The sequence below is a fragment of the Gopherus evgoodei genome, chromosome 1 (assembly GCF_007399415.2).
Source record: "Gopherus evgoodei ecotype Sinaloan lineage chromosome 1, rGopEvg1_v1.p, whole genome shotgun sequence".
Taxonomy (NCBI): domain Eukaryota; kingdom Metazoa; phylum Chordata; order Testudines; family Testudinidae; genus Gopherus; species Gopherus evgoodei.
Window position 1 is genome coordinate 179,706,694 of NC_044322.1, and position 12,146 is coordinate 179,718,839.

Sequence of the window (12,146 nt, forward strand, 5' to 3'; positions counted from 1 at the left end):
CTGTCTTCCAAAGTGCTTGCAACTCCTACCAGCTTGGTGTCATCTACAGATTTTATAAACATACTCTCCATTCCATTATCCAAGTCATTAGTGGGAAATATTGAATAGTACCAGACCCAGGACTGACCCCTGTCAGACCCCACTAGATCCACCCTCCTAATATGACAGCAAACCATTGATAAGTGCTCTTTAAGGGCTGGTCTACACTACTACTTAAGTCAATGTAATTTCTGTCGCTCAAGGGTGTGAAAATACACCCTTCGAGTAACGTAAGTAACATTGACTTAAAGCGCTGTCCACCCCACACTGTCAGCAGGAGACGCTCTCCCGCCAATATAGCTTCCAGCTCTCATGGAAGTGGAGTAGTTATGCCGATGAGCATAACATATCACCCATTAGCATAACACATCTTCACCAGATGTGCTGCAGTGGCGCAGCTGTGCCAATGTAGCTCGGTAGTGTAGATATGCCCGAGTGTGTTTTTTCTATCAGCTGCTCATCCACCTGCTCAGCAGTTACAGCTAAACCATCCTTCCCTAGTTTGCTTTATGAGAATATCATGTGGGACTATGTCAAAAATCTTTCTAAAATTAAGATATGTTCCCTTTACTGCTTTCCCACATCCAGTAGGTTAATAACTATATGAAAGAAGGACATTAGGTTAGTCTGGTGTGAGTTATCCTTGACAAATCCATGTTGGCTTCTACTTATCACCCTCTTATCCTATAGGTGCTTACAAATTGATAGTTTAAAAATTTCTTTCAGTATCTTTCCAGATATTGAAATTAGGATGACTGGTCTATAATTTCTTGAGTCTCTTTGGTCCTCTTTTTAAAGATAGGAACTATTGTATGTTTGGCCTTCTCCAGTCTGCTGGGACCTCACTTATCCTCTACGAGTTCTCAAAGATAATCACTAATGGTTCAGAGATTGCTTCAGTTAGTTCTTTGTATATCAAGAATGAATTTCATCAGGTGCTACCATCCTGAATACATCTAACTTATCTAAATACTTTTTAACCTCCGTGTTCCTTCGCCTTTTTACTAATGTTAATTGAGTTAAGCATTTGGTTACAATTAACCTTTTTAGTGAAGACTGAAGCAAAATAGGCATTAAACATCTCAGCCTTCGTGGTGTCATCTGTTGTTATTAGATCTTTTTTCCCTGCTAAGTAATGGACCTACACTTTCCTTTGTCTTTCTCTTGTTAGAAATATATTTATAGAACCTCTTATTGCATTTTATATCCCATGCCAGGTGCAATTCGTTTTATGCTGTAGCCTTTCTGGTCTTTTCCTTACATGTTTGTGCTATTCTTTTATACTCATCCTTAGTAATTTTACCATATTTCCACCTTTTGTAGGATTCCTTTTGATTTTCATGTTTTTAAAGAGTTCCTAAGTTAGTTCTAATGATCCCTTCCTATTCTTCTTTTCTTTCCTTTGGATTGGGATAGGTTGCAGCTTACATCTACTCACAGAACCCCCTCAAAAATCCAAATTAATGCAGAAAACAAATGAAGATTTTAAAGAATCTTGCCTTTGGACAGAGTGAGACAGAGATGCAGAATGTTTAGTATTTGTTTTATCCTTTTAAATGAAGAATAGAAACCCCACTGATCTAGTCAAATTAATCTCCTCCCCTTTCTCTTTGTTAAAAATAAATAGTTTTTGCTTGGCTGCTGTGGGTCATGATTAAAGTTGCTACTGAAGGAATTTATTTTTTGCAAAATTTCCGGAGTTGTTACTTATTGTTCTTAAATGACATTATCTATCTGATCAGCTGTCTATTTTGTCAGCTAAACTTTTTAAACAATAATGTGATTATTTTCTAAAGGTATTCATTTTGTGAAGGTTACAATTGCTGATTTTCAGTGGGAAGTCTTTGAAAATTTGTAGTTATGTATTCAGGATTTTTTTTATATCCTGACTGAAATAGGGATGCACAATTGCTTAACAGTGTCATAAATAATCCCCATTTCAAAAAATTCTACAGACTCCCATACTTAATGTCCTTTTTAGGACATATATGCTCATAGTGGACTTGGTTCTGCAGCCTCACGTAAGGAAAGCTTTCCTAAAAGGCAACATTGTTTGGACTACAGGATTCAGCTCCAAATTTATAACAAATTCCTTTCATTTTTATGGAACCAATTAATACCTTCATAATGAAAGTTCTATGAAAATAGCAGAGTGAGGCCCAGTATATTGTAACAATTGTACTGTGGCCATCTAGGAGCATCATGCCTATCAATATTCTACACACCATGGCCACTTGGAAGCTTACCATGGGGAGAGAAGTGTGATCTTGTTTCAAAAGCATTGGTCCTTCCCATTTGAGCTAAAGTGGCATCTGTGTTAGGCGTATAGTGCCCAAGACACACATTTGGGCAGTTCCTGATGCCATCCAGAAGGGAATAATGGTGCTCATACACACTAACTAGTTCATTACATTATAAATCTAAATGATATTTATATAGATCCTAGACCAGAAAAAATATATCTGGAAAGCCACAGAATGCTAATGTCAAAGCCTTGAGATCGGAGGTTATAGTATTAAAACTAATTTAAATAATGTTTAAACAGTGTTAGATGAGGCTGCAGGCAATGTCAATAGAAGATGCAATTGTACTCTGCCACACTAAAATCCATCCATCAGATACCTACTTTGGCAAAGCCATTTATTCGTGTCCATGTTCTGAGCAGATGCTACAGTATACTGTTGGGCTTCTTTAATTTGCATTCTGATATTATTGTATAGACTTTCCTGTTATTTCACAGATATGGTATGAATGCAAGTGAATGTTTTCCATGCTTTTACTTTAGACAGGAAAAATGTGAATGGCGCACTTTGGCAGAATTCCAAGAAGCCTGAGAATGATTCGTACATCAAAAGGCACTGTCAGCTTGAAGGTAATTGCTAAACGTATTTCAGCTGATTTTGCATTTTCCACAAAGTATTTTAAAGGGCACCTAGAAAATTTTCTCATTTGTCACCAATAATCTGTCTAAATAATTTGTCAAGCTGTCTTGGAATTTACCTCCTCTGTGAGGGGGGGAAAATGTAGCTTAAATAAAACAAAGTACACACTCTAGGTGATATTCACCCTGTAGTCTAAGGGTCACAGCATGCCCCCTCCCCACCTCCCCCCGAATGCAGTGAATAGGGCCCAGTTATGCAAACAGCTGAGTATGTGAGTGTAACATCTTGCTCAGGCCATCTGGTTGCGTTACTCACTGCCACAGCAAGAGAGAGCTTTGCTACTGCTAAACTATGTTTCTCCTTCCTGAAACTCCAGCTTATCTGCCTGGCTAGCAAAATCTTCAGGAGTCTGCCAGTCCATAGCTTGTGTTGCAAATAACAATCAGTGAACCCCAATTCTCAAGTTTCTAGAGAAGTCTTTCCGCGGCATCCAGTCCTTCTCGCTGGACCTCACAGAGGTAAAGCTCACAGCCTACAAAGAGACAGAACATACGCCAGCCTGATAGGTTAACTGAAGACCCACATCTCCTACAGCATGGAGGTAGTTTTATAATAAAACAGGTTTTTTAACAAAGAACAGAGGATTAAGCAGGGCCACCCAGGGGGCGGCAAGTGGGTCAATTTGCCCCAGGCCCTTAGCCCCACAGAGGCCCGCACGAGAGTTTTTCGGGGCCCCTGGAGTGGGGTCCTTCCCTCGCTCTGGGGGCCCTGGAAAACTCTCACGAAGCCAGAGCCCCTGGAGCTTCTTCTGCTCCTGGTCTTATTACCGCCGAAGTGGGACCTGCCGCCAAAGTGCAGCCTTGTCTTTGGCGGTAATTCAGCAGCGGGGGGCGGGCCCTTCCTTTCTGGGACCCTCTCCCGAAGTGCTCCGAAGACTCGGCTGCACTTCAGTAGTGGGTCCCGCTTTGGCGGTAATTCGGCTGTGGGGGGGCCCCCACCGCGGGTCTTCGGGGCACTTCGGTGGCGCGTCCCGGCGTGGAAGGACCCTCTGCCGCCGAATTACCACCGAAGCGGGGGTCCCCCGCCGCTGAAGACCCCAGACCCCCGGAATTCTCTGGGCGGCCCTGGGATTAAGTTATTATAAGTAAGAATAGAAGACAGAGATATGGTTACAAGTAAAACAAAACACAACACACTTTCTCGTGCCTAAAACTTAATTTCAGCAGGTTACAATCTTTGTCTAAATAGATTTCTTCCCCATAGTCAGTGTGCAGAGACTTCAACCCCCCCTTGGCTGAAGGATCCACCTTTCTCAGATTACAAGAGCTCTGGACTCTTGTGTCCCCCAGATGTGGGAAGCCAAAATGGCTTTCTGCTTCCACTTAAATTTCCCAAAGTCTATTGTCTCTGTTTCAAGAGCCAGGAAGGCTTCCTCGGGGTACAGGCTACATCCGCTGTTCTGATTGTTAAGCCGTCTTCCCATCCCTCCTGTTTAGCTTGATGGTTTTGTTTACCTTGTAAGCAGATGTACTTTTCATGGTCTTCTGTGATATCACCTGGCTCAATGTACACTGAAGATACAGGGAAACAGGCAAAACAACATTCCTTTGTCTAAGACAGCCTGGGCTTATGCACAGCTTGCAAAACGCCTTTTAAGAACATATTTCCCGTGCATGTGTATAGTTCTTTATACATCACACAATAATATGAATAGCCAGTGTGTCACAGTTTGTGAATGGTACCTTGCATGACAGCTTGTAGATTATGATAACGGTGAGTTGGGGCAATGAGTATGTCAGGACTAATGTGAGATATGGTATGGTTTGCCTTCTTTCAGTTAGCGCTGGGGGCTCCCTGGGTCACAATGAGTAACTTTATTTATGTGAGTAGCGCCAGTGAAGTCAATGGGATACTTCAACCTATAAAGTCTATGGGCCACAGTTTTGTGGCATGGGGATAGACAGTTGTGAGGTGTGCATGCAGTGGGACTTCACATTCTCTATACCCAGCAGAACTGGGCTCTGTATAAGCCTGGAAAATCGTTACTGGTAGACCCAGTGTCAGCGAAACTCAGGGCTTGTCTACATCGCAAAGTTGCAGCGCTGGTGAGGGGGTTACAGCGGTGCAACTTAGGAGGTGTACACATCTGCAGGGCATCACCAGCGCTGAAACTCCCTGTTTGCAGCGCTGGCCGTACTCCCGTTTTGTCTCGGGTGTAGAGGATCCAGCGCTGGTGATCCAGCGCTGGTAATCAAATGTAGACACTTACCAGCGCTTTTCTTGACCTCTGTGGAATAAGCAGGTATCGCAGCATACCTGAGGAAGCCTCTCTGGTAATCAAGCAGGTCTCCTTCCCCGGTTTGCTCTCGCGTTCCCCGAACCCCCGAGCAAGCAGGTCTCCTTCCCTGCGGTTTGCAGAGGGGTTCGGGGAACGCGAGAGCAAACCGCGGGGAAGCAGGTCTCCTTCCCCGGTTTGCTCTCGCGTTCCCCGAACCCCCGTGCAAGCAGGTCTCCTTCCCCAGTTTGCTCTCGCATTCCCCGAACCCCCATGCAAGCAGGTCTCCTTCCCCGGTTTGCTCTCGCATTCCCCGAACCCCCGTGCAAGCAGGTCTCCTTCCCTGCGGTTTGCAGGGGGGTTCGGGGAACGCGAGAGCAAACTGCGGGGAAGCAGGTCTCCTTCCCTGCAGTTTGCTCTCGCGTTCCCCGAGCCCCCCTTGAAGCCGCCCAACAGCGCTGCAGTGTGGCCACATCTAACACCACTTGCAGCTCTGGTTGCTGTAAGTGTGGCCACTCTGCAGCGCTGGCCCTATACAGCTGTACTAATACAGCTGTAACAACCAGCGCTGCAAAATTGTAGATGTAGACATACCCTCACACACAGAGCGATGCACAAGGCTAGCAGCCCCTACTCTAGCGCCTATTCATGGATTCGAGCCAGTAGCTAAGGAACATCTGTGTGGCTGCTCCTTGCTCTGCTCATGGCCTGGAGGTTGAATTTTATTTCCCCTTTCCCAACCCCTGCATAGTTCCCTCTCACAAAACCTGTTTGGTCAGTATGGGATTTAGAGATGGTAAATTACCACTCCTTCCCCTTCCATCCTCTTTGCAAAAGGATGAGGTCTACAGATTAACTGATTGAGGTAGAATAACAAGGTTTAGGATTTTAAATGAAAACCTGTTTTACCCATTTCTGCATTTTTGCAGGCAGTTCTGAGCACTGTTAGAATATTACAAACGCATGCAGCTACAGAGTCCTCGTTCAGGAAAAATTCCCATTAACTTTGGCTGGATTATTGCTTGAGGAAGGGATTGCAGGACAATGATCTTGTCATATTTCCTAACTGCAAGAATCCAGAGAAGGGTGACAAAGGTGGCTAGAGATACAGTGGGACTTAAAGTGGTCATTGTACATTACTTAGCAAGCAGACTTCTGCAGCTCTACTCTGCTCTCTGTACTTTTGTTCCACAGAATATCCACTCAGCCATACCTGATATGCCCTGCTAGCTTCTTGATTCTCACTTATCTAGCTCCTTGGTGGAGGAGTTAGTGTAGAATAACTTGCCACTTAAAAAAGCTCTAATTCCGTCTGTCTGCCAGCTGGTTCTGCTCTAAGGACTTCTGCCTTGTATGCCATTAGAGAAGCACCCACAATCCCTATCTCCTTATCAAATGAAGTAGACACAGGGAAAGGAGGTGGAAAAAAAATCCAATTTCAAATTTAATAGGTAAACATATGTGTTTTTTTAAATCCCTGCTGGAGGTTTAATATAGGTTGGAAAATATACTGTGAAATGATTCACTGGGAATGAAAACAGCCCTTTACAAACATGATTAAATATTATAGCATAAAGCAACCAAGCTATTTAGGATAAGTTCTGGAGGCTTTTCTACTTGTTCATCTAAAGGGTACTTTCATTTTCCAGTATGAAATACCTGTATTTCAATTTAAGGCCCAGATCCTACAAACACTTAGACACCTGCTTAACTTTAAGCATGTGAGTAGCCCATTGACTTTAGAGAGATTACTCACATGTGTAAAGATAAGCATGTGTTTTTAGGACCAGGGCTATAAAGCCCAATTTAAAACCAAACAAAAACCTACATTTAGTCTGAGCAAAATCCCCATGCTTTTGATGGAATTTTGCATGGTAAGTAGTAAAATCAGTAGTGGAAAAGCTATAGGGCTCTCCCAAAGAAGCTTAGGAAGGAATCAGGGAGTATATGATACAAGCCACTGTGTAGGAAGCAATGAAACCTGATGGAGTTCTCTAAGAGAGAAAATTGTGCTGGGATTTTTAATTGATTTTTTTTAAAGTCTTTATTTTTTTTTAATTAAAGAAAAAGTAAACCAAAAATAGTACATGGAGCAAGACATTTACAGTTAATAATATGAATCATATTACCAGCATCAGAACAGAGGAATGCTCAGGTACACATCTGTTCCTTCATGGCTCAGGCTTTGTATTATGGTTCCATTTATAAATAGTTTCTTAATATATGGTTAATAGAAGTTTTACTAAATGGTTAGTCAGCTGTCATACTCCAAAAGATTGCTGATTACCATGGTTTATAATATCTATGATACCTTCTACTGATGTGCTTTTGGCAGTCTGTAACACACACTGTTCATGTCTGTAAATTATGACAGCTGATGATTTATTAACTCTTTAAAAGCCCTATATAAATGAAACCTTACTAGAAAGTGTGACTGTTTCATGTATTTAGCTTATTTCTTGTCTTTCTTCATTTCAGAAAAAATGACTGAGTGAGTGTAGATTCTTGGTTGGGGAACAAACCTAAAAAAGTTGGGAAAGAATTGTCAAAACCTTGTGTTCTGTGCTATGAGGCTGTGCCATTGTGCTCCCTTTGAAAATAGATGTCTTGCTGCTAGGTAGAAACCATGGTTATGAGTAGAGCTGGGGAAAAAAATGTCAGTACATAGATTAGCTGCAGAAGAATGTAGTTTTGGATCAGCCTAAAATGTTCTCCAATTCCATGAACAATTTTGGCAAAATTAAAAAGGGGGGGGGGATAGTCTGAAAAAGTCAAAACATTTTATTTCAACATTTTTAAAGTTTAAACTTTTCAACTGTTTGTTTTTAAATTAATCTAGATTTAACAAAAAGGGGGGGGAAGAAGGATGGTGCGGCTGGTAAAAAAAACAACAACAAAAAACTCCAAAAAAAAATATTTTGTTTCACTTGAAACTTTTTGTTTCTTGTTTGGCCACTGAACCAAAAAATCATTTGTTTGTCCAGATCTAGTTATGAGCAGTCTTTCTCCATCATTTGTCAGCTTGTTGGAGAGATTGGTTGGACTGCATAACAAAGGCCTCTTTAAGTGTGTGCATAATTGTTTGGGGGATCAGAGCCTAAAGCTATTAGTAATAAAGGTAAGGATTATTTCTAAAGAGGTGAGTTCTGCACTCAGAGTAAACCAAGCAAAGCAAAGACATTTAGAAGAGGAGAGACTGACATTGTCTCTACCTTTGTCAGAGGCTGTTGTCCAAGGGATGGCTGCACATATGGTATGAAGATCATCTACTGTTCTGAAATCCTCTTACCTAGACACAACAGGGTAAGGTGAGGACAGCGTGCCAGCTTTAGCTCTGAATTTCCTTGGTTTCACTGATTTAAGCTAAACTCTTAAGTACTTGGAAAATAGAGCTGTATGGGCCTGATCTAGAGAAATCAGAGGGAGTCTTTGTGTTGGCTTCAGTGGACTTTGGACCAGTCTCTATGTTCTCACACTTCCTGACCACTTTATGGGTGAAATACTTGCAATCTGCATGGAAAGTTTTTTAAAGCACCATAACAGAGACTCAACTTAAATGTAAACCCAAAATTTAAAAAAAAATAGTAAGAGGGAAAAAAATGCCACCATGGTTAAAAACAGAGTAAAAGAGGCAATTAGAAGCAAAAAGACTTCCTTTAAAAATTGTAAACCAAATCCTACTGGGAAAAATAGAAAGGAGTATAAACTCTGGCAAGTCAAGTGCAAAAGTTTAATTTGGCAGGCCAAAAAAGACTGAAGAACAGCTAGCGAAAGACACACAAACTAACAGCAACAATTTTTTTAAATGCATCAGAAATGGGAAACCTGCCAAATCATCAGTGAAGCCACTGGATGATTGAAGTGCTACAGGAGCACCCAAGGAAGACAAGGCCACTGCGGAGGAGCTAAATGAATTATTTGTATCAGTCTTCACTGCAGAGGATGGGAGATTCCCACACCTGATCCATTCTTTTTAGGTGACCAATCTGAGGATCTGTTCCAGATTGAGATGTTAGTAGAGGTGGTTTTGGAACAAATTGATAAATTAAACAGTAACAAGTCACCAAAACCAGATATTTACCCCAGAGTTCTGAAGGAACTCAAATATGAAATTGCAGAACTACTAACTATGGTATGTAAATATCCCTTAAATCAGCCTCGTTATTAGATGACTGAAGGATAGCTAATGTAACGCCAATTTTAGAAAAAGGTTCCAGAAGTTAACCTAGCAATTACAGGCCAGTAAGCCTAACTTCAGTACCATGCAAATTGGTTGAAGCTGTAGTAAAGAACAGAAATATCACACTCATAGATGAACACAATTTGTTGGGAAAGAGTCAACATGGCTTTTGTAAAGGGAAATCATGCCTCACCAATCTATTAGAATTCTCGAGGATGTCACCAAACATGTGGACAAGTGTGATCCAGTGGATATAGAGTACTTGAACTTGCAGAAAGCCTTTGACAAAGTCCCTCACCAAAGACTCTTAAGCAAAATAAGCAGTCTTGGGATAAGGGGGAAGGTCATCTCATAGATCAATAACTGGTTAGAAGATAAGAAACAAAAGACAGGGACAAATGGCCAGTTTTCACATTGGAGAGAAATAGCAGGGTCCCCCAGGGATTTGTACTGGGACCAGTGCTGTTCAACATATTCATAAATTATCTGCAAAAAGGGGGTAAACAGTGAGGTGGCAAAGTTTGCAAATGATACAAAATTCCTTAAGATAGTTAAGTTCAAAGATGACTGTGAAGGACTACCAAGGGATCTCTCAAAACTGGATGACTAGGCAACAAAATGGCCGATGCAAGTCAGTGTCATAAATGCAAAGTAATGCACGTAAGAAAACATGATCTCAACTACATATACAAAAACGTGGGTTCTAAATTAGTTGTTACCACTCAAGAAAGAGATCTTGGAGTCATTGGATAGTTCTCTAAAATCATCTGCTCATGGCTCAGCAGTAGTCAAAAAGCTAACAATGTTAGGAACCATTAGGGAAGGGATAGATGGTAAATATAATGCCACTATATAAATCCCTGGTATCCCTGGAATATGGCATGCAGTTCTGGTCACCTCAACTCAAAAAAGATATATTAGAAATAGAAAAATGTATAGAGAAAGGTAACAAAAATGATTAAGGGATATGGAACAGCTTCCACATGAGAGAGAAAAGACTGGGACTGTTCAGCTTGGAAAAGAGATGACTAAGGGGGTGGGTGATATAATAGAGGTCTATATAATCATGATTGGTGTGGATAAAGTGAATAAGGAAGTATTATTTACCCGTACACATAATACAAGAACCAGAGGTCAACCAAGGAAATTAATAGGCAGCATGTTTAAAACAAACAAAAGGAAGTACTTTGTCACACAATGCCAGAAATATAACTGCATTCAAAAAAGGATTAGATCAGGGTTTCTGAAACAGAGGTCGCTGCTTGTGTAGGGAAAGCTACTGGTGGGCCAGGCCGGCGTGTTTACCTGCCCCGTCCGCAGGTCCGGCCAATCACAGCTCCCACTGGCCGCGGATCACTGCTCTGGGCCAATGGGAGCTACTGGAACCCCATCCTCTGTCTCTAAGCCTTTGACTGCCAGATGCTGCCGCTGGAGAACAGGAAATGGATCACTCAATAATTGTCTTGTTCCGTTCATTCCCTCTGAAGTATCTGGCTTTGGCTGCTGTTGGAAGACAGGATACTGAGAAAGATGGACAACTGGTCTGATCCAGTATGGCCATTCTTATGTTCTTATGATATTGTTGCTCAATGCTTATGCAGTGTTTGTTTCTCCTTTCTACAAAATGGGCAGACAGGCTTTATAAGAATCCTAAATGAGAGTCTTTAAAGGAGGCTCTTGGCAAGAGATGCGACTTAAGCGAACTTTGCTTTTGTAATGGAAGGGAGAATGGGCCTATTGATGGATAGCCTAGCTAAGCTACTGATCTGTGGTATGGGAAGAGAACAGTGGCTGATACAGTAGGGAAAACAATAAGAAAAATATTTGTGGAGGAAATAATTAAATCATTTTGCTTCGGCCAGAGCTGGTTTTTAAACAAACCAAAAGAGTTTCAATATTTTTGTAATATTTCAGAAGGTGTTGGCCATCTGGGAAAAATAAGGCGATTAGAAATGCAGTGTTACATTGAAAGGTAGAGTTTTTCTGATCTTCTCCACTGTCTGATGTACTATAGATTTTTTTTAAGCCCTTGTTAAATTCCCAAAGCATGCAAAAGGAACAGTGCCCATTTTTGAAGTTGATAGGTATTACAATGGAAGGGCTGCGGCCCAGAGGGATCAGGAAGTAAGGCTGGCAAACAAACAAAAATCTCCCTTTCTGTCTCTGCAGTACAATTATTGCAAGGGAAGTCCCCTTCACCTGGTGGTGAAAATCATTACAAGAAGATTTACAGTGCATCACTATTGATCAAACTTTCTTACTAAGAGATGATTGTTCAAAGTCTGCAAGTCTACTGCATAGTAGGAACTTGTGCTAGATGTAACAAGTCATACATAATGCACAGCAGAGTCCTCCACCCGTTTTGTGATCCATGTTCAAGAACATGACTTCAGCGTACTCTGGATCAGGCCCTGAATGTGGCTGTTTGTTTAGTCTCCATAAAAATGAATTATATAGACTATTGATGCAACAAGTACATGAATATTAGAGGTCAGATAGCAGGATTATTCTCTACTCAGGCTGTTCACAATGCCAGGCTCACTGGCTGCTTCTCCTAAAACGATCATCATTGTAACAGTTAATAATGTTGCCATTCAAAATGTCATTGCTAGCATCAGAGAAAAAACACTGAGAAAATGGAAAAAGTCCCACCTCTCAGAGCTAATGGTCCTGATCCTCCTTTGTCCTGAGTCTAACATACTAACAAACCAGAGCAGTAGGTACATTGTGGCTAGCATTTACACAAATTGCTGTGAGGCGTATGTATGTT

The 12,146-nt window shown here is 41.5% G+C and overlaps 1 protein-coding gene across 1 annotated transcript in view; it reads left to right on the forward strand.

The window, feature by feature from the left end:
• Positions 1 to 2,836: 2,836 nt before the first annotated feature.
• The window catches only part of SAMSN1 (SAM domain, SH3 domain and nuclear localization signals 1), an 88,748-nt gene continuing 79,438 nt past the window's right edge, over positions 2,837 to 12,146 (forward strand). Inside the window, exon 1 of the mRNA XM_030579976.1 lies at positions 2,837 to 2,911. The gene's annotated coding sequence lies outside the window, so the exon portion shown is untranslated. The remainder of the gene's footprint in view (positions 2,912 to 12,146) is intronic.